The sequence below is a fragment of the Grampus griseus genome (assembly GCF_964374135.1).
Source record: "Grampus griseus genome assembly, chromosome: 20".
Lineage (NCBI taxonomy): Eukaryota > Metazoa > Chordata > Mammalia > Artiodactyla > Delphinidae > Grampus > Grampus griseus.
The window spans coordinates 40,770,334-40,796,689 of NC_139014.1; positions in this window are offsets into that span (position 1 = coordinate 40,770,334).

The window sequence follows — 26,356 nt, forward strand, 5'->3', positions numbered from 1 at the left end:
TTCTTCTGCACCATGCTGTTCTTCTCACCTAAGGATATAAAGTGGAGATCTTTCTATAGGAACACACACCTTGTTCTATTTAGCGAGCTCTGTTTCAGTCTTTCAAATCTGCCTAGTATTTCACTGTGTAGCTGCACACTTATTTACCAGTCCCTCAATGATAAACACTTTGATTGTGTCCTGGTTTTTATTATTACCCAAAATGCTTCAGTGAACATGCTTACACACGAATATTGGTGCATTTTAAGAGTACATCCAAGGGCTAAATTCCTGGTAAGGATATTACCAAGACAAAGGGCATGCATCTTTTTAAAAAGTATAATAGGTATGGCCAACTTTGCCTCCAGAAAAATTGGACCAACTCTGTGCTCTTTTTCTACACATAACTCACGGGGGCTGCCCCAAACAGAGGCATGTTAAACTAAAAAATCTTGAGTAGAAACAGGGACTTGCTACCAGCTCCTTTGCAAGTGGTTGTGATGGATCTCCCGTCCACGGGCCAGTCTTTCTGATCTGGGAACCCGTCTGCCGTAGTTTATTCTAAGTGTGGAAATACTTGCAGATCATATATCTGGAAAAGGACTTGTATTCAGAATGTACATAAAGAACTCTAACACTCAATATTAAACAGACAAATAATCCAATTAAGATGTGGGCAAAGGACGTGAATAGATTTTTTTTTTTTTTTTTGCGGTACGCGGGCCTCTCACTGCTGTGGCCTCTCCCGTTGCGGAGCACAGGCTCCGGACGCGCAGGCTCAGCGGCCATGGCTCATGGGCCCAGCCGCTCCGCGGCATGTGGGATCTTCCTGCACCGGGGCACGAACCCGTGTCCCCTGCATCGGCAGGCGGACTCTCAACCACTGCGCCACCAGGGAAGCCCATGAATAGATTTTTGTCCAAGGTATATATGCAAATGGCCAGTAAGCAACTGGAAAAAATGTTCAACATCTTTGGTCATCAGGGAAATGCAAACACAAACCACAGTGAGATACTAGTTCATACCCACTAGGTAAGCTCAAATCAAAAAGTCTGATAATAACACAGGTTAATGAGGAGGTGGAGAGATTGGAGCCCAGATACACCGCTGGTGGGAATGGAAATGGTTCAGCAGCTTTGGAGAATACTGTCCGTTCCTCAAAGGGTTAAACATAGTAACCCTATGACCCTATGACCCAGCAATTCCTCTTCTAGGTATTTATGCAAGAGACATGAACAAATGTGTCTGAGCAGGAACTTGTACGTGGATGTTTATGGCAGCATTAATTATAACAGTCAAAAGATGGAAACAGCCCCAAAGTTCATCAGCTGATGAATGAGTTAACAAAATGTAGTCTATCCACATGCTTTCTCCATAAAAAGTAATGAGGTACTGCTGCGTGCGACAACATGGATGAACCTAGGAAATCTTATGCTAAGTGAAAGAATCCGGTCATAAAAGACTGCATATTACACGATTGAATTGCTATGAAAATCCAGAACTGGGAAATGGATAGAGACAGATTTGTTTAGAGCTGGGAAAGGGCGGATGAGGATGTAGGGCTGTAATAGCTAAAAAGTGTGATGTTTCCTTTTGAGTGATGAAATGCTCTAACATTGTGATGATGGTTGTACCTCTTTTCACAGAGGCGAATATACTAAAAACCAATGAACTGTATATTTTAAATGGGTCAATTGGATAGTAGGAGAATTATATCTCAATAAAGCTCCTAAAAAAGAAAAGAAAAGGGACAGCTGTTTGCTCAAGCCCTTGCTAATTTTCTCATAAAGTCTGTTCTTTCTGTTTGGAAAGTAGTCACCTTTTATTTTTTGTGCTTTCAGATGTATATTTTAAAGGGATGAGATTCTTACTCCTTCTGAGCGATATAAAGCAAAACAGGTTATTAGAGATGAACGGTTAACATAGCTCTTCACTCACAGAATCTTGGGTTTTCCCAGAGGGTTGTTTTGATGACATTTATTTTCCGTCCTTGAGCTCTTCTGAGAAATACTGCAATCTTAGGAATTTGTAGCAATGGAGTTTTGGTTCGAAACTGCCCTCCTAGCAGCTGCTTTGTGTTTTGCACTCAGGGGGGTACCGCTTATGAAATGGCAAATGCAGGGAGGTGTCAGGCTGCCTTCTTTGCAATTATCTTCTCTCCAGGACCTTGAACCCTTTATGTCTTAGCGACTCTGAACTTCAGTTTTGTCTCCCCAACTTTTCGAGGTGCTAAGAACGCTGGTAGCCTTCCTGCCCTTTGCAACTGCCTTCAGGACAGCTTTTCAATCTCTTAGTCTGTGGCTTATTAATTGGCAAATTTTTTAAACAGAAATTTAGGAAAGAACATTGGGGTTTTCTTCTCACATCTGCTGCCTGAGTCCTGGAGGTCTTGGTATCTCTTGATGCTGTCAAACAGATGAAAAAACTAGAATCCAGATTTTCTAGTAGTTCTTGGCCAGAAGAAGTTATCTATTCTATAAGCTGCTATGAGCTATTCTACAAGAAGACCCTTTTATTTTGAAAGCAAAAATTCAGTATTTATTTTGAAAGAGTTCATTTAAATGTATAAGTGTCAGTTGGGGGGAACATTGATAACGTCCTGGGCAGGCACACAGTCTGGATAAACTCTAATGATTCCACTCTTTGTTTACACTTTAGTAACATTTTTTGTTTTCATTATGTAGGTCCTATACTTTTACATTAACTCTGTTTCTAGGCATTTACATGCTTTATGGCTTTTGTGAATTTCTTTTATTCTATGGTGTTTTATTGCTAGTTATTGTGGGCATGTTGGAAACATTGATTTTTCTCAAGTTATATACTCGTTTCTTTTACTGAATTGCCTCATTATTTTCAATATTTCTCTAGTTAATTATCTTGGCTTTTCACATAGATAATCACAGCATAGCAAGAACAGAAAAAAAGAGAGATAATGTGCCTTTTCTTCCTTTTCCGTATTTACAGTTCTTAATTCTTACAATTTTATTAATTTTCTAACACTTCTAGAACATGCCAAATAATAGCTGTGAGAGTAGACATCATTCCAGTTTTTTTCTGAATTTAATAGGAACGCTAGTGCTTATAATTATTTAACAATAATTTATTTCAGTAAGTACATAATTCTGATTCTCAACAAGAATTTTAACCAAGAATTTATATTAAATGTTACCAATTTTTTTCAATCTTTATCAAGAAGACTTTATTTTTTTATACCTTTAAAAAAGAAAGGTGAATCCTATCAATAGTTTTCTTAATATTGACTCATTGATTTTGTTAATGGAGTAAAGTCCACTTTTTGGAAAGCAGCATTCTTTTGACATATTGTTGGGTTATTTTTGCTAGTATTTTATTAAGGCATTTTTGGTGTTAATGAGATTGATTTTGAGGGCTGTGTGTGTGTGTTGAGGATGGAAGTGTGGAATGAACTCCATCCGTATTAGTACACAGAAAACATCAGTGTGTTTTGTTGGGGGACTGTGTGGGGACTCATTTTCTACACTTCTGGCAGTTTTCAAGTCATGTGCACTTCTGTGCAATGACTGCTGAGAATTGTGAGACAGTTCACAATCGATTGACCTGTTGATTTGACATAATTGATCGTGATGTTTAGACTCTTCACAATCTAATCAGCGGACTCTAAAACTTAACTCTACACGTTGAGAATTTCCAGTGGATCGTCTCTGGGATTGATATTGATCCTTTTCTTTTTGGAATTCCAGCTGGAGCCAAGAAGAAGGTAAAAATAAGATCTAAAAATGCCCAAGCTTTATTACTGCACTCAGATTTAGAATATAAAATCTTCAATGGGCCGATCCGTATGCGGCAGGCACGGAGGTTTAAGATTGGGAGAGGTATGGGACCACCTTGAGGCTCCTACACTGTTTATCAGGACCTAAATCTCTGAGAAATATACGGTGAGTCCACATCTCTGAAGGACTGCAGACAAGAAACATTTCCTAATTGAGTGAAAAAGCATTCCCTTTACTCTTTGTGCGCCTTTGGTTTCCATTAGGTATTTCCCAGGATAATTTTATGGCTTTGCCAAATTAAAAAGAACAACAAGAAGACTATTCTCTAAGAGCACTAGATTCGCACTATTCATCCTGAAGGAGGTGAATATTCTTTTACCTGACGAAATCAGTGACTCACCTGCAAAAGTACTGGAAAGGCTTTCATTACCCAGGTAGACAGGGGATGTCAGTCTTGAAACTTTAAATTATGGGTGCTTTTCTCACACCACTCCCAAGTAGGTAATTCAAGGAGTCAGTTACAATGTATGGGTTTCAAAGTAGATTTCCACAGAGGGAGCCCCTGCTTGAGTAATAGAATGTTCCTTTTACCTCCGTTAAAACTAAGAAACTAGAGATTTTGAATAGGATTCATTTGCATAATTTTTCCACCTCCAGCTCTATTTGCAGTCAGATGCTCTACCACTGAGCTATACTTCCACGCCACTCCAGCTCTATTTGTGTACTAAGCACAAGAATTTTTTTGGCAGAAATGAACCAAAGGACTGTTTCTATTATGGCTGAGTAATATGCCATTGCATATATGTGCCACATCTTCTTTATCCATTCCTCTGTCGATGGACACTTACTTCCATGTCCTGGCCATTGTAAATAGTGCTGCAATGAACATGGTGGTACATGTCTCTCTCTTTTTTTTTTTTTTAACATCTCTATTGGAGTATAATTGCTTTACAATGGTGTGTTAGTTTCTGCTTTATAACAAAGTGAATCAGTTATACATATACATATGTTCCCATATCTCTTCCCTCTTGTGTCTCCCTCCCTCCCACCCTCCCTATCCCACCCCTCTAGGTGGTCACAAACCAGCGAGCTGATCTCCCTGTGCTATGCGGCTGCTTCCCACTAGCTATCTATTTTATGTTTGGTAGTGTATGTATGTCCATGTCACTCTCTCACAACTTACCCTTCCCCCTCCCCATATCCTCAAGTCTGTTCTCCAGTAGGTCTGTGTCTTTATTCCCGTCTTACCCCTAGGTTCTTCATGACATTTTTTTTTCTTAGATTCCACATATATGTGTTAGCATACGGTATTTGTCTTTCTCTTTCTGACTTACTTCACTCTGTATGACAGACTCTAGGTCCATCCACCTCACTACAAATAACTCAATTTCGTTTCTTTTTATGGCTGAGTAATATTCCACTGTATATATGTGCCACATCTTCTTTATCCATTCATCCGATGATGGACACTTAGGTTGTTTCCAGTGTTTTTGACTATATATCCAAAAACTATATATATAGGTATTTTTTTTAGCATTTTGGAAGGATTTTTAGTATTAAAAGATGCATATATGACTTTTTTGCTGGTATCAACTGATATCAACATTTCACTAGTACAGAACTCAGCACAAGACAGCTCTATGAGAAACAAAATAAAAGAAATATAAACGTCTAGAATCTTAGAGAGACTACAGACTAGTGAGGCGGGTTAGACAGATGTATACGCAGAATCTCGGTGGCGTGCTTACAATTTGACCTAAGCTCAAAACAATATGGGTACATCCCAAAGTGAGAAATAATGGTGTCACCTACCACTTATGAAGTGCTTTACTGGGCATGAACTGGAGTGTTTCCACGCATTGTTTCTTTGATGACGCGTGGAAAATGCATATGAAAATCTGAACTTACAAGATAGCTCAATTAAAGGGTGACTATTTGCATTATAAAAGAATTCTTTGTGGTGCAAAAGTATTAGCATGGGGTTCCTTTAAATAGCATCTCCCCTGCGTATTAACGTGTTTATTTATAGATCATTAACTACTTGACAGAGATGCCGCAGGGCAGAGCAGCTCACAGACAACTGGTCAGGTGGCCTTACCGGTGGAAGATCAATTCGATTTGAAGACAGAGTGTCTTTGAAATGCTACACAAAGTGAATGGGGAAAGGGGATTCATTTGCCCAAATTTGTTTGATCTCAGTGGGGAGCACATACATCGGGTGAACCGCACACCTATGTGCTCTCACTCATGCTTTATCCAGGCAGATGCGTTCTCCAGTCTGTATGGCTAAGGTCTGACCTGTTCAGGGTCATAGCGATGTTTGGCCTCCTTTTGGTTGCGCTTTAATTAAGAGGTAAAATGATTAAAGTGACAGATGTTTCTAGCCTGAGGACCTGGGCCCCGTTACATCAAGCAGATGGTCCCGAGTAGGAGAGCATCCTCTAATGAAGAAACATTTGCAATTCATGAGCGTTCGTGATGTCCATTTCTCTCACTCTCCAATGTTCTGCTTGTCAGGGGTCCCATTGTGTGGCCAGGGACCATGATGAATTAGGCAAACCCCTTCTGGTTTGGGACAGTGTCTTGCGCTGACGAAAATTAAAAGTATTATCACCCAGAAGATCAGAGTGGGGAGTTCTCCTGCCCTCTCTCTCATGTGCCTGCTGATCTGGTTGAGAGTCAACACCTACGGCACAGGCTCTATCAAGGTACGAATGGCTTTAAGGACGCAGAGCTGTGAAAGAACTCACTTGCTTCTCCCTTCGATTCCTGAAATTTTCACTTTGGGATTGACCCTGGTTGATCTGGGGCTCCTTTTCATTCTTTGCCCGGACGACTGGCAGGCAGAGGCTCAGGAAAAACTGTCATTTGCAGGCAAAATATTTTGGCTTGATACCAGAAAACTGATTCTGCTTTTGATGCCCAGTGTGACCTGGGGCAAATCACACACACACACACAACCAGATAAACTTAACCCAAATAAGGGAAAACAAATACAGCACAGTAGAAGTGAGACGGGGAAGGTGACCACAGATTCTAGGTGGATTAAAACAATAAAAAGATGATTCTGGAAACAATTCCATGTGAATACATTGCAAATTGTTACGGAAATGGATGCTTTTCTAGGAAATTCAAAACTTGACACGAGGAAGAGACCTAAATAAAGCAATCACCGTGAGAAAATGTTTAAACATTTGTTAAAGGACTATCCCATCCCAAAAATACGAGGCCAAGAGGGCACTAAAAAGCAGCTTTTTGACCTTCAAAGGCTAGAAAATTCTTGCACTATTTAATGTGTTCCAGAGCATAGATAAAAATAGAAGGCTTTCCAGTTCGTTTTACTAAGTGAGCCTAACCACACGTATCAATCAGCTTCCCAGCAGGAAACAGATCTCACACTCACATGGACTAATTTGAAGAGAGCTCAGCTAAGGTGTGGGAAGGATGCAGAAGTGTCAGATGGTAGTGCAGTCCTGTTCACCACCCTTGGCTTGAAGGGGCGGGGAGAGGGTCGTATCAGAACCTCCCAGGAGGGCCTGGCAGCAGTGGTGATCTTTGCTCCTTGGACCCAGTCAGCCTCCCGTGAACTTGCAGGGAAGGCCTGGGAGAATAGATGCCCTCACCCCCTTCTTCTCCCACCCTCCGATTTCCTTCCTGGTTCCTCATTGGCCAAACCCAACTGGAAGCCATAGGTCAATGGAGTCCATCGATGTGGTCCCTGTGGGTCAGCCTCCTAGGGCAGACAGCAGGTGGAGGAAGGTGGAGGTGGCCCTAGAGGGGCCAGCGGAAGTCCTGGCACACACCATGGTACTGCAGTACCTTGAGGGCAACCTGAAAAGCATTGCACAAAGAACACAAGTAGAGAACAACCTAGCTTCTAAATAGAGATGCAAAAATATTGAAATGAAATACAAGCAAATTGAATTCATTACTTTATAATGATACTATTAGCAACTAATGCTTTAGAGTTGGGTTGGCTGTTATTCTAATTTCATATATGTATATTTTTAGAACACTTTGTTTTTGATTCTTCATGTTTCAAGGAAAATCCCCACTCTTTCCTTCCTTATTCTCTCCTTCCCAAGGGAGGAGAAATGACTTACTTAATTGATGAGTGTTGAAGAGGACACGGGGCCTGATGGCTCTCTTTTGGAATGAGTTTCTCCATGGAATGTAAGCCTCCTCTGCTTCTCCATGGAGTAGCATTACAGGGAAGACCTCTGGGCTTTAAGCTGGGCCAGTGACCAGGGGGGAAATTTACTGAATTCAGGGGCAAAAAATTAGCAAGACCATTTAGCTGTGCATCTAGACCGTGTCATCCAATCCAGTTTTTATCAGTAATCAAGCTAACATTTATCTCCATCTGATTCCTCTATCTTTTTATTCATTCTGCACTTTGGAGGAGAATGAAGTGTTAATTTAGTGGCCTTTAAAAAGTGCTAACATCAAGGGTGTGGAGAAAAGGGAACCCTCCTACACTGTTGACGGGAATGGAAGTTCGTGCAGCCATGATAGAAAACAGTATGGAGGTTCCTTAAAAAATTAAAAATTGAACTACCATATGATCCAGCATTCCCACTTCTGAGTGTATATCTCAAGGAAACGAAATCATTATCTTGAAGAGATATCTGCAGACCCACGTTCATTGCAGCATCAGTCAAAACAGTGAAGACATGGAAACAACCTAAGTGTCTGTCAACTGATGAATGCATATATAAGATGTGGTCTGTATATATGAAATGGAATAGTATTGAGCCACGAGAAAGAAGGAAATCCTGCCGTTTGCAACAACATGGATGGACCTTGAAGGCATTATGCTCAGTGAGATGAGTCTTTAAGCAAATACTATATGATCTCACTCATATGTGGAAACTTAAAAAAAAAAACCTGAACTTGTAACAAGAGACTGGATTGGTGGTCCCCAGGGGCTGGGGGTGGAGGATTTGGGGAGATGTTATTTAAGGGTACAAATTGCAACTGGTAGAGAAATAAGTTTTGGAGATTTAATGCACAACATAGCGATGATAGTAAAAAATACTGCATTATAAACTTCAAAGTTGCTAAGAGACTAGATCTGAACTGTTCTCAACACAGAAAAGAAATGGTAGTTACAAGACACGATAAGAGTGTTAGCTAATGTTGCTGACAAAATATAAATGCATCAGACTTACACAATGCTATGTGTCGATTATAGCTCAGTTGCAAAAGTAAAAAAAATGTAAAAAAAAAAATGCCAGCACCATTTACCTCTAATCCTTCTTTCTGTAGACACTGCTCTGTCATCACCACCAAGCAGTCGTATAGCCAGTGGGACTCTCTATAAATCGCCCTCTGAGCAGGGAAGAATCAGAGAGAGCAATAAAAAAAATTCATTGCCTTTTGAGCTCTGAAGCAGACCTTCAGAAATCTGTAGCCCAAATAGAGAATTAAAAGCTACCGCTCTTCTGTGAGTAGAGAGAATAAAGCTTTGATTTTTCAGAAACTTGGCTCTAAGCGGAAGAATCAGACGTGAAGTATATATCGTCTCTCGGAGCACGAGAAGAATTGGAGCTGAAGTAAGACTCTCTCCCCTGCCAGGACAAGGAGAGATCTCAACCATCGGCAAGAAAGGAAGAGTGAGAGGGTACTCGAGGTTGGAGGTGATGGTCAGGGATGGAAATTTTTACAGTATCATCAGAGGAGCTGAAGGAGGGTCCCAGAGCAGAAGAGGCCATTTCCGCCCCAAAGTGGAGTCACTGATGCTGAACCCCATGTCAGGAAACCGAGACTTAATTACAGTTTCAGCCTCTCCCAGAAACGGAATCTTAAACCAGGGAATCGGGAATCCCCTGATCAGCGCCAGTGAGGTCACCTGCCGGGTGGACCCCTGCATCCCCTAAAGGGAAGTGAGTGACCTTGCAGTAACCAGCCTGCTTTTGGCCGAGTACAACTTCCTGTTCCCGCTCCTTCTGCCTGTAAAAGTCTTTGACTTTGTACAGTTCCTCGGAGCTCCGTCCTCTCTGCTGGATTGGATGATGACCAATTTATGAATCATTGAGTAAAGCCAATAAGATCTTTAAATTTTACTCAGTTAAATTTTATTTTTTAACAGGTCTAAGTCCAAACAAAACACAACAAAACATGCCCGTGTTGAGTCCAGTGGTTGAAGTTGACATGGAACCATACGGTCTAGGAGGTGGCCTTGGGGTAGGGGGAGGGAGAGATTCAAAGTTTGGAATGAACAGATACACACTACTGTATATAAAATAGATAACCAACAAGGACATACCGTATAGAACAGGGAGCTATGCCCAATATCTTGTAATAATCTATAGTGGAAGAGAATGTGAAAAAAGAATATATATATATATATATGTATAAGGGAATCACTTTGCTGTTCACCTGAAACTAACACAACATTGTAAATCAATTATATTTCACTAAAAATAAAAAAAAAGAAGGTGGCCTTGCAGATTCCTGGGCTCTTTTGGGGAAAGCAGGCAGAATTCCCTGCCCCAGCCCCCTGGTGGAAGGCCAGACATCTGTTAGAACAAGTGGTCCCTAGAACACACTTTGCGATTTGCGGTTGTGCTTAGTTAGTTCCTGGATCTGAGGCCAGGAGCTTGAATTTGGGCAAAAGAGCACACCTGACACCTTTGGGCGGAGACGCTTTAAGCTGCCTGCACTTTCTCCTTTCCTGGGGACCGAGTGGATTGTGTCAGCACCTGCCAGAGACCAGAGACTCTTGTTTTCTGATAACCTGACTGTATTTCTCAGAGGTCTTCCTGCCTCAGGAAGCGTCACAGTGCTGTGATGCAAGAAATAAATGTCTTGGCTGTTCCTAAAGGGGCTCCCACGACCAGGTGAAGACAGGAAAGGGGTGATGGTAAGAGCGCAGATGCGCAAAACGACTAAAGCTCTCAAAGTACTTGCTCACGGCAGCGTTGAATCGGAGTCACTTCGAGCTGAGGAAAGTGGCATCTCAGAAGATTAAAATGTTTTCCCAAGAACACAGAGCCATGGCGTGGCAGAGAGGGCATTCAGACCCAGGGTTTAAGCTTCTGGCTGGTCCCAGTCCTTTCTTGCTCCATCTCTCTGGGCTGCAGTGATGGCTCGGGTCGCGATGAATGTCAATGAACTTTTAATGAGGTCTTAATCAACTGCTTCATTACTGGGACTCTCGGGGAGCCCAAGCCATGGTCCTTTGGAGACAAAGGCTGGTATTCAAGCCAAAAGGACTTGAGACTGCTCACAGGTCCTGCTTCCTTTCAAGGACAGCGCTGTCCGCCTTTTCACCCCATTACTTCCACCGCCAGGAGGACCTTGAACCAAACAAAAGGAAACCCTCAGATCTACTTTGCATTAGCTCTGGACCGCCCTTGGCCTCAGTGCTAATGAAGGAACTTAATAAATTCCCTCCGAAAAGTTGCATTTTATTTGCATATGTTTAGCTGCCCCCAGTATCCCTCATTCCTAAGACTGATGTGACCCTCAGAAAACCACAGGAAGCCACATTTTCCCTCCCTCCCCTCCCCAGCTAACCTGTCTTGCTTATTGAGGCCCATCTAACAACAGAGTTTAGCCCCTGGCAGATTTTCCACACAACAGAAAGGCAGAGATTCATACGCCTTCATTCTGAGCTGCTAACTTAGCTTGAAAATCCCAGCTTGACCTCGTTTCTTACTGTCTTTTCTCCTGCAAAGACCCAAATGTGGATACGCTCACAGCTCGAGAGAACTACTGCTGGTGGAAGGATCGTTCTCCATAAAGCTCTTGGTTTTCAAGCGTTTTACCAAATAATGTGGACCTGTCATGAGCATTTTGTCTGGGTGCCGAGATCAGACTTGAGGAAATTGTCATAGACTTTTTGTGTATTTTACAGTCATTCTCATCAGATGCCTTGAACACGGAGCCCTGAAAACGGCCAACTTTTAAAATTCAAATATCGATTCAGTACATTATGCTCACACAGAAGGAGCTGGGCATCCCGCTATTTCACTCTCTGAAGATTCTGTGAGCAGTAACGTCCGTAAGAGGATGGCCACTGTAGGTAGCACGAGTGGGATTACACAATACCTACTTATTGGAAGATAGTAGAAATCAGATTGTAATAATAATAATAACAAGAGGGCTTCCCTGGTGGCGCAGTGGTTGAGAGTCCCCCTGCCGATGCAGGGGATACGGGTTCGTGCCCCGGTCCGGGAAGATCCCACGTGCCGCGGAGCGGCTGCGCCCGTGAGCCATGGCCGCTGAGCCTGCGCGTCCAGAGCCTGTGCTCCGCAACGGGAGAGGCCACAACAGTGAGAGGCCCGCGTACCGCCAAAAAAAATAAAAATAAAAAAAATAACAACAACAATAACACTAATAATAATAATGGTTCCAGTGCATTTTCTTTCCTGTTTCACTTCTATTAACATTAGACACACAATTCACCTTCAGCCAGAAAATGGCGCAAAGGAAGGATCCCTTTAAAAGCCCACTCTGGTTGTCAGGTCCTTCACCCCTTTCCCCATCTTCCTTCTTAACCACCTCAAACCCAGGAGGAGGGAAATGTTAAAAAACAAAATTCAACTGAGTTAGTTTTGAAGATCTCATTGACTTCATTCAACAGTTCACGAATCAGGCACCATCCAACCTGGCAGATAGAAAGGAGCTCCGAGGACGCGTACGAAATACACAGTCGCTGAACGCTCTCTCGGAGCTAAGCTGATCCAGCGCCTCAATGTTTTGGTCCAAATGCAAAGTTACGTCAGTCATTTGCATAGTGAGACACATCCTCCGTACCAATGAATTTTAAATTTCAAAGCAAGTATTAACTGTACATTATTTATATATGTCACCTCTTCCTATATAAGTGATTGCATTTTGGTCTATTCTGTTAAAAACAAGACAACAGGCCCAAAATGGAGTCACTTAAGCTAAATCCCATGTCACCCAACCAAGACTTAATTATAGGCAACAAATGGCTTTACTACTTTATAAAAATATTTTTAAATTAAAAAAGTGTGTAACAATAGGTGTCTATTTCCACAGCAAGTGTGCAATAGATTCATTCCTGTAATTAGCATTTATTTAGTCTTAGTTATAAGGCACAGAGACATGGGAAAGACACCCTTTATCCTGAAGGAACTCTCAAACTTATGGGGAGACCTATAGTTCATTGTTAACCATTTCTATTATATACTTGTGTATTATGCAATTTTATAAAGCTATAATGTATAATGCATAATTTATTCGTCAAACACTAGGGAGCCCTCTATGTTCATGTATAGTATATAGATGCACACACAATAGAATTCATTCATCAGGAAAGTTTGGGAGGCCTCTCACAGAGGGGAACATTGATGATCTCCGTTTTGAGATAGACATTCTGTCTACAGGTACGTTCAGAGCAGTACAGGGCGTGCGGAAGCCCACTCAGCCGCTGAAGCAGCTTCTGGAGGATGCAGGGGCAGATGGGCTGCAGTCCCCTGGGAGTGACAGGGGAGGGACCTGGGCTGAGCTGCCAATTAGGGGATTCCCTAGAGGTCCGATCTGTCCCTTTACATGTTCAGGTGAATTTGAAAACCTTATTTCTTCCTTAAGGAAGAGACAGGAGAAACTGCTCAGTGAGGTGTGGAGAACGCTGACCTGCGTGAGGCCATTAATGACAAGGAATCATAAAGAATCACTTGGGGTCACATCCTTAGCAGAGGACCAGCTGAGAGACTTCAAACCCAGGAGAAATCTGTGAAAGGTCCAGAGCTGAAGACAAAAGCAAAAAAACGGGGGTATTCAGGCAAAAAGTCCAACATCTCTCAGAGCAGCAGTGACCACATCCCACTGCCCCCCAACCTCCATACCTGTGTCAACTACAATTGACCCTTGCCATCTACCTCTACCAGGGTTAAATCATGTGCTCTGCAGCTGCTGACTTGCACCACCCCCCGAAAGGAGCTCAGGGTGGAGAGCAGAATTGAGGCGCTCTGTGCTCTGGGAAAAACTGGCAGAACAGGTCTTCAGAGAGTTAAATATTTTCAGGAGCCAATTTTATGAGCCCAGTTCTTGTATCTCCTCGGATCTAGAAAAGCACTAAAATCCTTCATGGTGACGACTGCTCCTCGTGACTAGCAGAAACCTGCTGCAGAATAATATGTGCTCGATCGCATGGACTCCCCTCCCCCCTTCACCCAAATCACATCTATCCTGACCTTCCCCGCTGCCTCTCTGGAGCAGTTCCTCAGAGCTCTCTGAAGTGCTGTCTCCTGGGCTGCAGTTCTCATTTTGCCCCCAATAAAACTGAACTCACAACTCTCACGGTGTGCATTTTTTTTAAAGTTGACACCTGCCAGGGTTCCTTCAAAGCACGCACCACGTGTAACCCAGGCGAGGGCTCGTACATGACCTCACGAGGTGAATACCTGTAGCCCCGTTTTATTTTATTTTATTTACTTATTTTTAATTTAATTTTTATTTTATATTAGAGTACAGTGGATTTACAACGTTGTGTTAGTGTCGGGTGTACAGCAAAGTGATTCACTTACACATATACATATATCCATTCTTTTTCAGGTTCTTTTCCCGTACAGGTTATTGCAGAATATTGAGTAGAGTTCCCTGTGCTCTGCAGTAGGTCTTTGTAGATGATCTATGAGCTGCAGAGAAGTGAAATAATTTACCCAAAGGTAAAACCTCGGTGAAACCAAGACAGCAACGAGCAATGGATGCTGAATTGTTCCCGGCACCTGTTTCTAATAGTTCTCTGTGGATACACAAGACGAGGTTCAGGACATGCGACCCCAAAACATGGCCGCTGGGCGTATGCAATATTTTTGAGCAAAGGCATTTGAGAAACGGCAGGTACAGGAAGGGCTTTCCGACCTTCCCCTGAAGCATGTGCGAGGTGCCCTCCCGGTACCCAGAGGAGAGGAGGGTCCTCGTCTGCGAAGATGGACGGAGCTGAGGAATCTGAAGGAACAACCTTGCCAACCCCCCCAGTTCATCCCTCGTAGCTCATACCCGTGGTCCCATCACGTCTTCCCGGGACCCTCCACTTTTCATCAGAACTGGCACAGAAACGCTCAGGCTGTATCACTCCTTGGGGTCTTCACTTCTGAAAGCTCCTGTGTCCCATACAGCTCACGGTAAACGCATGTGGATCCTGTTCTCTTGTCAATCTGTCTGTTGTTACAGAGACCCAGCCGAGAACCAAAAAGCCTGGAGGAGAAGGCTATTTCCGCTGCCTTGCAAGCATCCCATTTAAATACGGCTCAAGCCCTCCTTCCTCCCCTTGGTTCCCGGTTCCAGCCCTATGGTCCTGGAACAGATCTGAACCTCTCTCTCTCTCTGCAAAGCCTTACTGGCTGAGGACAGCGTTACTTTGACTGATGGCTGAGGTTTGTACTTTTCTGTACCTGAAAGCTCACCCTTGGGGACTACCCATCCCCCGTCCTAGGCCCTTCCCCCGACCAAGTGTCCAGGCCCAGCACCCCAGCTTCTCCCGTGGGACCTTGTTTAGACTCTGGCGTCTTTAGTTCTTGCTTCTCGTTAAGTAATGAACGCTGTGACTCCATCTGCAAGTTGAGGTAGGATGTGCTTAGGGCCAAGGGCCTCCCTGTTTATTACTCCTAAAGTCATCCTTCCGGGCCACAGGTGTCCTTGGAACACCTCACGTGCTCCCTGTATGGTGTCTGTGATTGGGGGCGGGGGGCATCATGGCAACAGGTGGGTCCTCTTTCCTGCAAATCCCAAGGGAAAAGAGCTCTGGCTGCAGGGACGGGAGACCAAGACCAGGCCCTCTGTCTTCGGGTCCAGGTGATGATGGACAGGCCGCCCCATCAGAGCCCAGGGCTGCTTCCTGCCCTTCTCTCTTCCTTGTGGCCAAAACCCAGTGTCAACACAGAATTAAAGTTAACCTGATAGAAACACTGATTGGAAACACTGTTCTTCTTAGAAAGTCTCGTCCCTCTGTACTCCCTCCCACCCTCCCCACGCCTCACTTCCCACTCATCTCTTCCACCCTCCAAGTTTATCTGTTGATCTGCCATCCGTCCCGCTCCCCTGAAGGTCACCCACAGGTTCCTGGCCCTCGTCTGCACTGCCCTGGGCAGGCCGGCTGCCCAGGTGCTCAGAGCCACAGAGCTCACGGCCTCCTGGGGTGAGGGTGGGGTGCCACAGGCCAGGGTCGGTGGAGGGGGAGGCCCAGGGAGCCCCACAGCCCACCTAGCCTCTGGGTGCCACCCCGCTGGTCCCTCAGCGTCCGTCGTACCTGCCGGTCCCTTCCCTTACGGTCTGGGGAGCTCCTTGCCCGGAGCAGACATTCCCAGAGGGTAGAGACCACGCCCACCTTGTTCACCTGTGTCTCCAGCATCTAGCTAAGTGTCCGGCCCCTCATAGACACGGCGTATGTTTGTTGGCTGAATGAATGCAGTGAGGCTCTGTGTGTGTATGTGTGTGTGTCTGTGTTTGTGTAGAGAGGGAGGGGGTAAGGTGGGATAGAGAGTAAGATGCTCCTTGTATGCTGTGGGGAAGGGGCTCATGCTGTAATGCTGAGCACGTGGGGATGAAAGAAGAAAAGAGAAAAAACTAGAACTAGAACCGAATGGTCATTTAACCACCCATCCCCCGATTCCTCCCGGCAGGACCCCCTCCCAGAATAGAGCTGAGCATGAAGCTTGCTGAGTCTTTTCCCACCTCCCTTGCAGCTAAGACTGGCTGGTGGGGCCCGGGGAGAAGGCTGCTGGGAGGGGGGGGGTCTCTTGTAGTAAAAGAGACGCAGGCGCAAAGGCCCTGCCCTTTCTGTAGGATTTTGTGTCTACAAGCGATGCCTGTGCTTTTCTGTGACCATGAGTCTAGCTGGGGTAGAAAAATAACAAGACCTGGTCTTTGAGGACAAGTTGAACCTACTTTGAACAAGTCTTGCCTTCAAGTCCTGTTGTTTGAAATAACAAATGATCTTGTTTTTTCAGCCATTTTTCATACTTTCGGAAGAAAGTGTCCTCACTGATGGATTATTACAGCCACTTACGTGAGCAAATGGCCATTTCTGACTAACACAAAAAGCTTTTTTTTAAAAGATAATTTGCTCTGCCATGATCGATTTTTTAAAATAATCTTTATTTATTTATTTATTTTTGGCTGCGTTGGGTCTTCCTTGCTGCGCGCGGGTTTTCTCTAGTTGTGGCGAGCGGGGGCCACTCTTTGTTGCGTTGCGTGGGCTTCTCATTGCGGTGGTTTCTCTTGTTGTGGAGCACGGGCTCTAGGTGTGCGGGCTTCAGTAGTTGTGGCACACGGGCTTCAGTATTTGTGGCTCACGGGCTCTAGAGTGCAGGCTCGGTAGTTGTGGGGTAGATATAATCCCCACAACGAAGAGTATGGGTAGATATAGGCTAACTGGCGCGATCTGGGGGAGAATTTTAAATTTATTCATAGGTGTCCTGTGTCTGACTTACGGTTCATTTTTTTATAATTATTAGCTCACAGCTTGAGAAGGGTGAGGACGGTCATTTAAAGTGTATTTTCATTTCCTGTATTTTCATAACATCTACAAATTAAATTTCTTGAATTTCTAGAAGGTGCTACAGCCACTGTAGACCATCAGATAGGCCTGTGTATATTATTGTGAACCTCTGAGATTCTGTGAGTCACTGAGGGGCTTCTTGAACTCTTTTTTCTCTGTTTATCCAACTGAGAATCAGGAATGCTGGCTGTATTACAAAAATCTGGCTATGGTGAACCGTGCATGAAGGTCTAGGAGTCTGGGACTTAGAGGTAGGTGTCAGCAGATCGTCACTACATAGTAGGTTCTAAGTACCATTGGTTAATAATGAGCAAATTCTCAATTGCCTTTTCTAAAGACCCTCCCCTGCTCCATATTTTAAAGGGAAATGAACAGTCATGAGTGCTAGCAGGATTTCCCTATTTTCTCCTGAAATTCCATCATATCCCAGTGGCAACACCGCTCAAGTCTAGCTGATCTGCTCAGCTCACTGACACACAGAAGAACGTGGGTCGAAATTCATCGGTGAAAATAGCCTTAAGGAAATTGCAGTCAGATGTTGGCCAGGGTCTTTTTCCCCCACAGGTGTAGTACCAGGCTGTGTCCACTGGGTGGTACGCGCGGCCACCGACTGCGCCCGGGAGGCCCGGCCTGGCTGGACTGAGTGGAAACAGATTTATAGGAAATGGAAGCATTTAGTTCAGCACAGTTCACAATCTGATGTTTTAAAAATGTGCAATTTCCTCTGTTCTTGAACGAGCCTAGTTCTGCTTCTTAACATCGAAAAGAGACAGGCTGTAAAGTGGTCTTAAGAGATGAGAGGGTGAGTTTGAGAATAAAAGACCCCCGAAGGGCTCTGAGAGCCCAGGAGCCCAGGGTCTGCGTGAGGCTCTGGTATCGCCCAAGTCACTTTACAGCTCGGGGACTCGGAGGGAGCCAGGAGAGGGCGTGTGGTATCGATCTGATTTCCACCTCCCTTTCCATGGGAGATCCTCTGATGTATGGTAAGGAGGTTGTTTACACAGTCTGAACGTGAGGCCAGGGTCTAAACCAGGATCCTGGTGGAAGGAAAGGACAAGAAAATTGTAAACGATGATTGCTTTCGGATATTGGAGCATACATGCGGGGTCACATTTCTTTATTTTCCTAAAGTTGAATCAAGCCAGACCTCCAGGAGGCCAGGTACCCGGGAGGAGAGAATCTGAAGGAGGCTCGCTCTTTCCTGGAGGACCCCCGTCCTGTGAAAAGCAGTCAGAGTTCATTCCTCAACGGTGGTGTCGAACTGCCCCGCAGGAGAGAGACACAACACAGTAAGAGGAAAGGCTTTGATGGTGTTTGGTGAGGCGATGCCGTCCAGCCAGAGTGATGGGGAAAGCTTTTGGCATCATTAGTTTAAAAAATACAGAGAGGGCTTCCCTGGTGGCGCAGTGGTTGAGAGTCCGCCTGCCGATGCAGGGGACACGGGTTCGTGCCCCGGTCCGGGAGGATCCCACGTGCCGTGGAGCGGCTGGGCCCATGAGCCATGGCCGCTGAGCCTGCGCGTCTGGAGCCTGTGCTCTGCAACGGGAGAGGCCACAACAGTGAGAGGCCCGCATACCGCAAAAAAAAAAAAAAAAAAAAAAAATACAGAGAAGTGAGGAGGAGCTGCATTTGGAAGGAAGTGGATGCATTTCATTCATTCGTTCCCTCGTTTTTTATTGAATGAGAGAGGACACCAGGCACCAGAGGTGCCGATCTCCTCGAGGACTTTATAGTCAAGAGGGGCAGACAGGCAACTGGACAGATAAGCGCTCAGATAGATGTGATCGCACAGTGCAGTAAGCGCTCTAGGGACTGCTAGGAAAGCCATGAAGGAGAGGGTGGTCAGATCCAATGTTCACAGCAGCACTATTCACAACAGCTAAGACATGGCAAGAACCTAAATGTCCATCGACAGATGCATGGATAAAGAAGATGTGGTACGTATATACAATGGAATACTACTCAGCCATAAAAAGAATGAAATAATGCCATTTGCAGCAATATGGATATAACTAGAGATTATCATATTAAGTGAAGTCAGTCAGAGAAAGATAAATACCATGTGATATCACTTATATGTGGGATCTAAAATATGACACAAACGAACTTATTTACAAAACAGAAACAGACTCACAGACATAGACAACAGACTTGTGGTTGCCAAGAAGGAGGAGGGGTGGGGGAAGGATGGAGTGGGAGGTTGGGATTAGCAGATGCAAACTATTATATATAGAATGGATAAACAATAAGGTCCTACCGTATAGCACAGGGAACTATATTCAATATCCTGTGATAAACTATAACAGAAAAGAATATCAAAAAGAATGTTTAGAGATTGTTTCAAAATGGCGGAGTAGAAGGACGTGTGCTCACTCCCTCTTGCGAGAGCACCGAATCACAACTAACTGCTGAACAATCATCGACAGGAAGACACTGGAACTCACCAAAAAAGATACCCACATCCAAAGACAAAGGAGAAGCCGCAATGAAACGGTAGGAGGGGCGCAATCACAATAAAATCAAATCCCATAACTGCTGTGTGGGTGACTCACAGACTGGAGAACACTTATACCACAGAAGTCCACCCACTGGAGTGAAGGTTCTGAGGCCCACGTCAGGCTTCCCAACCTGGGGGTCCGGCAATGGGAGGAGGAATTCCCAGAAAATGAGACTTTTAAGCCTAGCAGGATTTGACTGCAGGACTTCAACAGGACTGGGGGAAACAGAGACTCCACTCTTGGAGGGCACACACAAAGTAGGGTGCGCATCGGGACCCAGGGGAAGGAGCAGTGACCCCATAGGAGACTGAGCCAGACCTACCACTAGTGTTGGAGGGTCTCCTGCAGAGGTGGGGGTGGCTGTGGCTCACCACGGGGACAAGGACACTGGCAGCAGAAGTTCTGGGAAGTACTCCTTGGCCTGAGTCCTCCCAGAGTCCGCCATTAGCCCCACCAAAGAGCCTGGTAGGCTCCAGTGCTGGGTCGCCTCAGGCCAAACAACCAACAGGGAGGGAACCCAGCCTCACCCATCATCAGACAAGCGGATTAAAGTTTTACCAGAGCAACACCCAGCTCGACCCACCACCAGTCCCTCCCATCAGGAAACTTGCACAAGCCTCTTAGATTGCCTCATCCACCAGAGGGCAGACAGCAGATGCAAGAAGAACTACAATTCTGCAGCCTGTGGAAGGAAAACTACATTCACAGAAAGACAGACAAAATGAAAAAGCAGAGGACTTTGTACCAGATGAAGGAACAAGATAAAACCCCAGAAAAACAACTAAATGAAGTGGAGATAGGCAACCTTCCAGAAAAGGAATTCAGAATAATGATAGTGAAGATGATCCAGGACCTTGGAAAAAGAATGGAGGCAAAGATTGAGAAGATGCAAGAAATGTTTAACAGGGCTCCCCTGGTGGCGCAGTGGTTGGGAGTCCGCCTGCTGATGCAGGGGACACGGGTTCATGCCCCGGTCCGGGAAGATCCCACATGACGTGGAGTGGCTAGGCTCGTGAGCCATGGCCGCTGAGCCTGCGTGTCCGGAGCCTGTGCTCCGCAACGGGGGAGGCCACAACAGTGAGAGGCCCGCGTACCGCAAAAAAAAAAAAAAAAAAAAAGAAATGTTTAACAAAGACCTAGAAGAATTAAAGAACAAACAAGCAGAGATGAACAATACAATAACTGAAATGAAAAGTACACTAGAAGGAATCAATAGCAGAATAACTGAGGCAGAAGAACGGGTAAGTGACCTGGAAGACAGGATGGTGGAATTCAATGCCGCAGAACAGAATAAAGAAAAAACAATGAAAAGAAATGAAGACAACCTAAGAGACCTCTGGGACAACATTAAATGCAACAACATTCGCATTATAGGGGTCCCAGAAGGAGAAGAGAGAGAGAAAGGACCTGAGAAAATATTTGAAGTGATTATAGTCAAAAACTTCCCTAACGTGGGAAAGGAAATAGCCACCCAAGTCCAGGAAGCGCAGAGAGTCCCAGGCAGGATAAACCCAAGGAGAAACATGCTGAGACACATAGTAATCAAATTGACAAAAATTAAAGACAAAGAAAAATTATTGAAAGCAACAAGGGAAAAACAATGAATAACATACAAGGGAATTCCCATAAGGTTAACAGCTGATTTCTCAGCAGAAACTCTACAAGTCAGAAAGGAGTGGCATGATATATTTAAAGTAATAAAAGGGAAGAACCTACAATCAAGATTACTCTACCCCGCAAGGATCTCATTCAGATTCAACAGAAAAATCAAAAGCTTTACAGACAAGCAAAAGCTAAGAGAATTCAGCACCACCAAACCAGTTCTGCAACAAATACTAAAGGAATTTCTCTAAGTGGGAAACACAAGAGAAGGAAAGGACCTACAAAAACAAACCCATAACAATTAAGAAAATGGTAATAGGAATACGCATATCGGTAATTACCTTAAATGAAAATGGATTAAATGCTCCAACCAAAAGACATAGGCTCACTGAATGGATACAAAAACAAGACCCATATATATGCTGTCTACAAGAGACCCACTTCAGACCTAGGGACACATACAGACTGAAAGTGGGAGATGGAAAAAGATATTCCATGTAATTGGAAATCAAAAGAAAGCTGGAGTAGCAATACTCATATCAGGTAAAAGAGACTTTAAAATAAAGAATGTTACAAGAGACAAGGAAGGACACTACATAAAGATCAAGGGATCAATCCCAGAAGAAGATATAACAATTATAAATATATATGCACCCAACATAGGAGCACCTCAATACATAAGGCAACTGCTAACAGCTATAAAAGAGGAAATCGACAGTAACACAATAATAGTGCAGGACTTTTACACCTCACTTACACCAATGGACAGATCATCCAGACAGAAAATTAATAAGGAAACACAAGCTTTAAATGACATAATAGACCAGATAGATTTAATTTTATTTATAGGACATTCCATCCAAAAACAGCAGATTACATTTTCTTCTCAAGTGCACATGGAACATTCTCCAGGATAGATCACATCTTGGGTCACAAATCAAGCCTCGGTAAATTTAAGAAAATTGAAATCATATCAAGTATCTTTTCTGACTACAACGCTATGAGATTAGAAATCAATTACATGGAAAAAAAACATAAAAAACACAAACACACGGAGATTAAACAATACACTACTGAATAACCAAGAGATCACTGAAAAAATCAAAGAGGAAATAAAAAAATACCTAGAGACAACTTACAATGAAAACCCGACGATCCAAAACCTATGGAATGTGGCAAAAGCAATTCTAAGACGGAAGTTTATCTCAATACAAGCCTACCTCAAGAAACAAGAAAAATCTCAAATAAACAATCTAACCTTACACCTAAAGGAACTAGAGAAAGAAGAACAAACAAAACCCAAAGTTAGTAAAAGGAAATAAATCATAAAGATCAGAGCAGAAATAAATGAAGTAGAAACAAAGAAAACAATAGCAAAGATCAATAAAACTAAAAGCTGGTTCTTTGAGAAGATAAACAAAATTGATAAACCTTTAGCCAGACTCATCAAGAAAAAGAGGGAGAGGACTCAAATCAATAAAATTAGCAATGGAAAAGGAGAAGTTACAACGGGCACCACAGAAATACAAAGCATCATAAGAGACTACTACAAGCAACTCTAGGCCAATAAAATGGACATCCTAGAAGAAATGGACAAATTCTTAGAAAGGTATAACCTTCCAAGACTGAACGAGGAAGAAATAGAAAATATGAACAGACCAATCACAAGTAACGAAATTGGAACTGTGATTAAAAATCTTCCAACAAACAAAAGTCCAGGACCAGATTGCTTCACAGGAGAATTCTGTCAAACATTTAGAGAAGAGCTAACACCCATCCTTCTCAAACTCTTCCAAAAAATTGCAGAGGAAGGAACAATCCCAAACTCATTCTATTAGGCCACAATCACTCTGATACCCAAACCAGACAAAGATACTACAAAAACAGAAAATTACAGACCAATATCACTGATGAATATAGATGCAAAAATCCTCAACAAAATACTAGCAAACAGAATCCAACAGCACATTTAAAGGACCATACACCATGATCAAGTGGGATTTACCCCAGGGTTGCAAGGATTATATGTAAATCAATCAATGTGATACACCATATCAACAAATTGAAGAATAAAAACCATATTTTCATCTCAATAGATGCAGAAAAAGCTTGGCAAAATTCAACACCCATTTACGGTAAAAACTCTCCAGAAAGTGGGCAGAGAGGGAACGTACCTCAACATAATAAAGGCCATATATGACAAACCCACAGCAAACATCATTCTCAATGGTGAAAAACTGAAAGCATTTCCTCTAAAGTCAGGAACAAGACAAAGATGTCCACTCTTGCCACTATTATTCAACATGGTTTTGGAAGTCCTAGCCATGGCAATCAGAGAAGAAAAAGAAATAAAAGGAATACCAATTGGAAAAGAAGAAGTAAAACTGTCACTGCTTGTAGATGACATGATACTATACGTAGAGAATCCTAAAAATGCTACCAGAAAACTACTAGAGCTAACCAATGAATTTGGTAAAGTTGCAGGATACAAAATTAACACACAGAAATCTCTTGCATTCCTATATACTAAAAACGAAAGTTCAGAAAGAGAAATCAAGGAAGTAATCCCGTTCACCATTGCAATAAAAAGAATAAAATACCTAGGAATAAACCTACCTAAGGAGGTAAAAGATCTGTACTCAGAAAACTATAAGACACTGATGAAAGAAATCAAAGATGACACAAACAGATGGAGAGATATACCATGTTCTTGGATTGGAAGAATCAATATAGTGAAAATGACTATACTACCCAAAGCAATCTACAGAGTCAATGCAATACCTATCAAACTACCAATGGCATTTTTTATAGAACTAGAAGAAAAAATCTTAAAATTTGTATGGAGACACAAAAGCCAAAACAGTCTTGAGGGAAAAAAACGGAGCTGGAGGAATCAGACTCCCTGACTTCAGACTATACTACAAAGCTATAGTAATCAAGACAATATGGTACTGGCCCAAAAACAGAAATATAGATCAATGGAACAGGATAGAAAGCCCAGAGATAAACCCATGCACCTTTGTTAAACTAATCTATGACAAAGGAGGTAAGGATATACATTGGAGAAAAGATAGTCTCTTCAATAAGTGATGCTGGGAAAACTGGAGCGCTACATGTAAAAGAATGAAATTAGAACACTCCCTAACACCACACACAAAAATAAACTCAAAGTGGATTAGAGACCTAAATGTAAGACCGGGCACTATAAAACTCTTAGAGGAACACTCTTTGACATAAATCACAGCAAGATTTGTTTTGATCCACCTCCTAGAGTAATGGAAATAAAAACAAAAATAAACAAATGGGACCTAATGAAACTTAAAAGCTTTTGCAAAGCAAAGGAAACTATAAACAAGATGAAAAGACAACCCTCAGAATGGGAGAAAATATTTGGAAAGGAATCAACAGACAAAAGATTAATCTCCAAAATATATAAACAGCTCATGCAGAATAAAAAAAATGGGCAGAAGACCTGAATAGACATTTCTCCAAAGAAGACATACAGATGGCCAAGAAGCACATGAAAAGCTGCTCAACATCACTAATCATTAGAGAAATGCAAATCAAAACTACAATGAGGTATGACCTCACACCAGTTAGAATGGGCATCATCAGAAAATCTACAAACAACAAATTCTGGAGAGGGTGTGGAGAAAAGGGAACCCTTTTGCATTGTTGGTGGGAATTTAAATCGATACAGCCACTATGGAGAACAGTATGGAGGTTCCTTAAAAAACTAAAAATAGAATTACCATATGACCCAGCAATCCCACTACTGGGCATATACCCAGAAAAAAACATAATTCAAAAAGACACATGCACCCCAATGTTCATTGCAGCACTATTTACATTTAGTCATGGAAGCAACCTAAGTGCACATGGACAGATGAATGGATAAAGAAGATGTGGTACATATACAATGGAATATTACTCAGCCATAAAAAGGAATGAAATTGGGTCTTTTGTAGAGACGTGGATGGATCTAGAGACTGTCATACAGAGTGAAGTAAGTCAGAAAGAGAAAAAAAAATCGTATATTAACACGTATATGTGGAACCCAGAAAAATGGTACAGATGAACCGGTTTGCAGGGCAGAAATTGAGACACAGATGTAGAGAACAAACGTATGGACACCAACGGGGGAAAGTGGCAGGGGGCGGGTGGTGGTGGTAGGATGAATTGGGAGATTGGGATTGACATATATACACTAATACGTATAAAATAGATAACTAATAAGAACCTGCTGTATAGAAAACAAATAAAATTCAAAAATTAAAAAAAAGAGAATGTTTATATAAGTATACCCGAATCTCTTTGCTGTACAGTAGAAATTAACACAACATTGTAAATCAAAGAGGGTGGTCAGAGAAGTAACCAGGCCGTAACATTGACCCTGAAGTTTCCTGAAGCTTTTCTGTTCCCTCATCCAGGTGGTCTTTGTTGACTCTGCTGTTAAATGTGTCAGGTATGCAGTCAATGACTGTATCCTGGTTATCTTCTCTGTCTTAGGCAGGCTGCGAGGTCCTGGGGCTGTAGAGGTGAGTAACTCTGTGTATCAGTTACTGTGAACATACAGCCATAGACAGTGCTTGGGCTGTGCAGTCTACAGCTCACCACCCAGTAGCTAGGGACCTTGGGCAAGTTAATTCATTTCTTTAAACCTCAGTTTATGCATCTGTATAATGGGAACAGTGATAGAATCGACCTGCAGATTATTTTGAGAAATGATATACATATTTTAAGTATAATGTATATATGATGATATATTAAGTCCAAGGTATGTGATGATATAAATGATGTAAATGTTATAACTCATATAACTATTGTAATAAATGTGATAAATATTAAGTGCTTAGTGCAGCAATTAGTGCAATAAATGCTACCCTTTGTTGTAATTATTAATCTTTCAAGAGCTTACTATCAGTTGGGGAGGCAAACGGATGATTGGCTGTTGGTACAAACTGCTAGTGGGGAGATAGGTACAGAAGGGTAGGACACCTGGGACAGAATCAGGGGCAGCCTTGGAAAGGAAATGACTCATGAACTGAGTT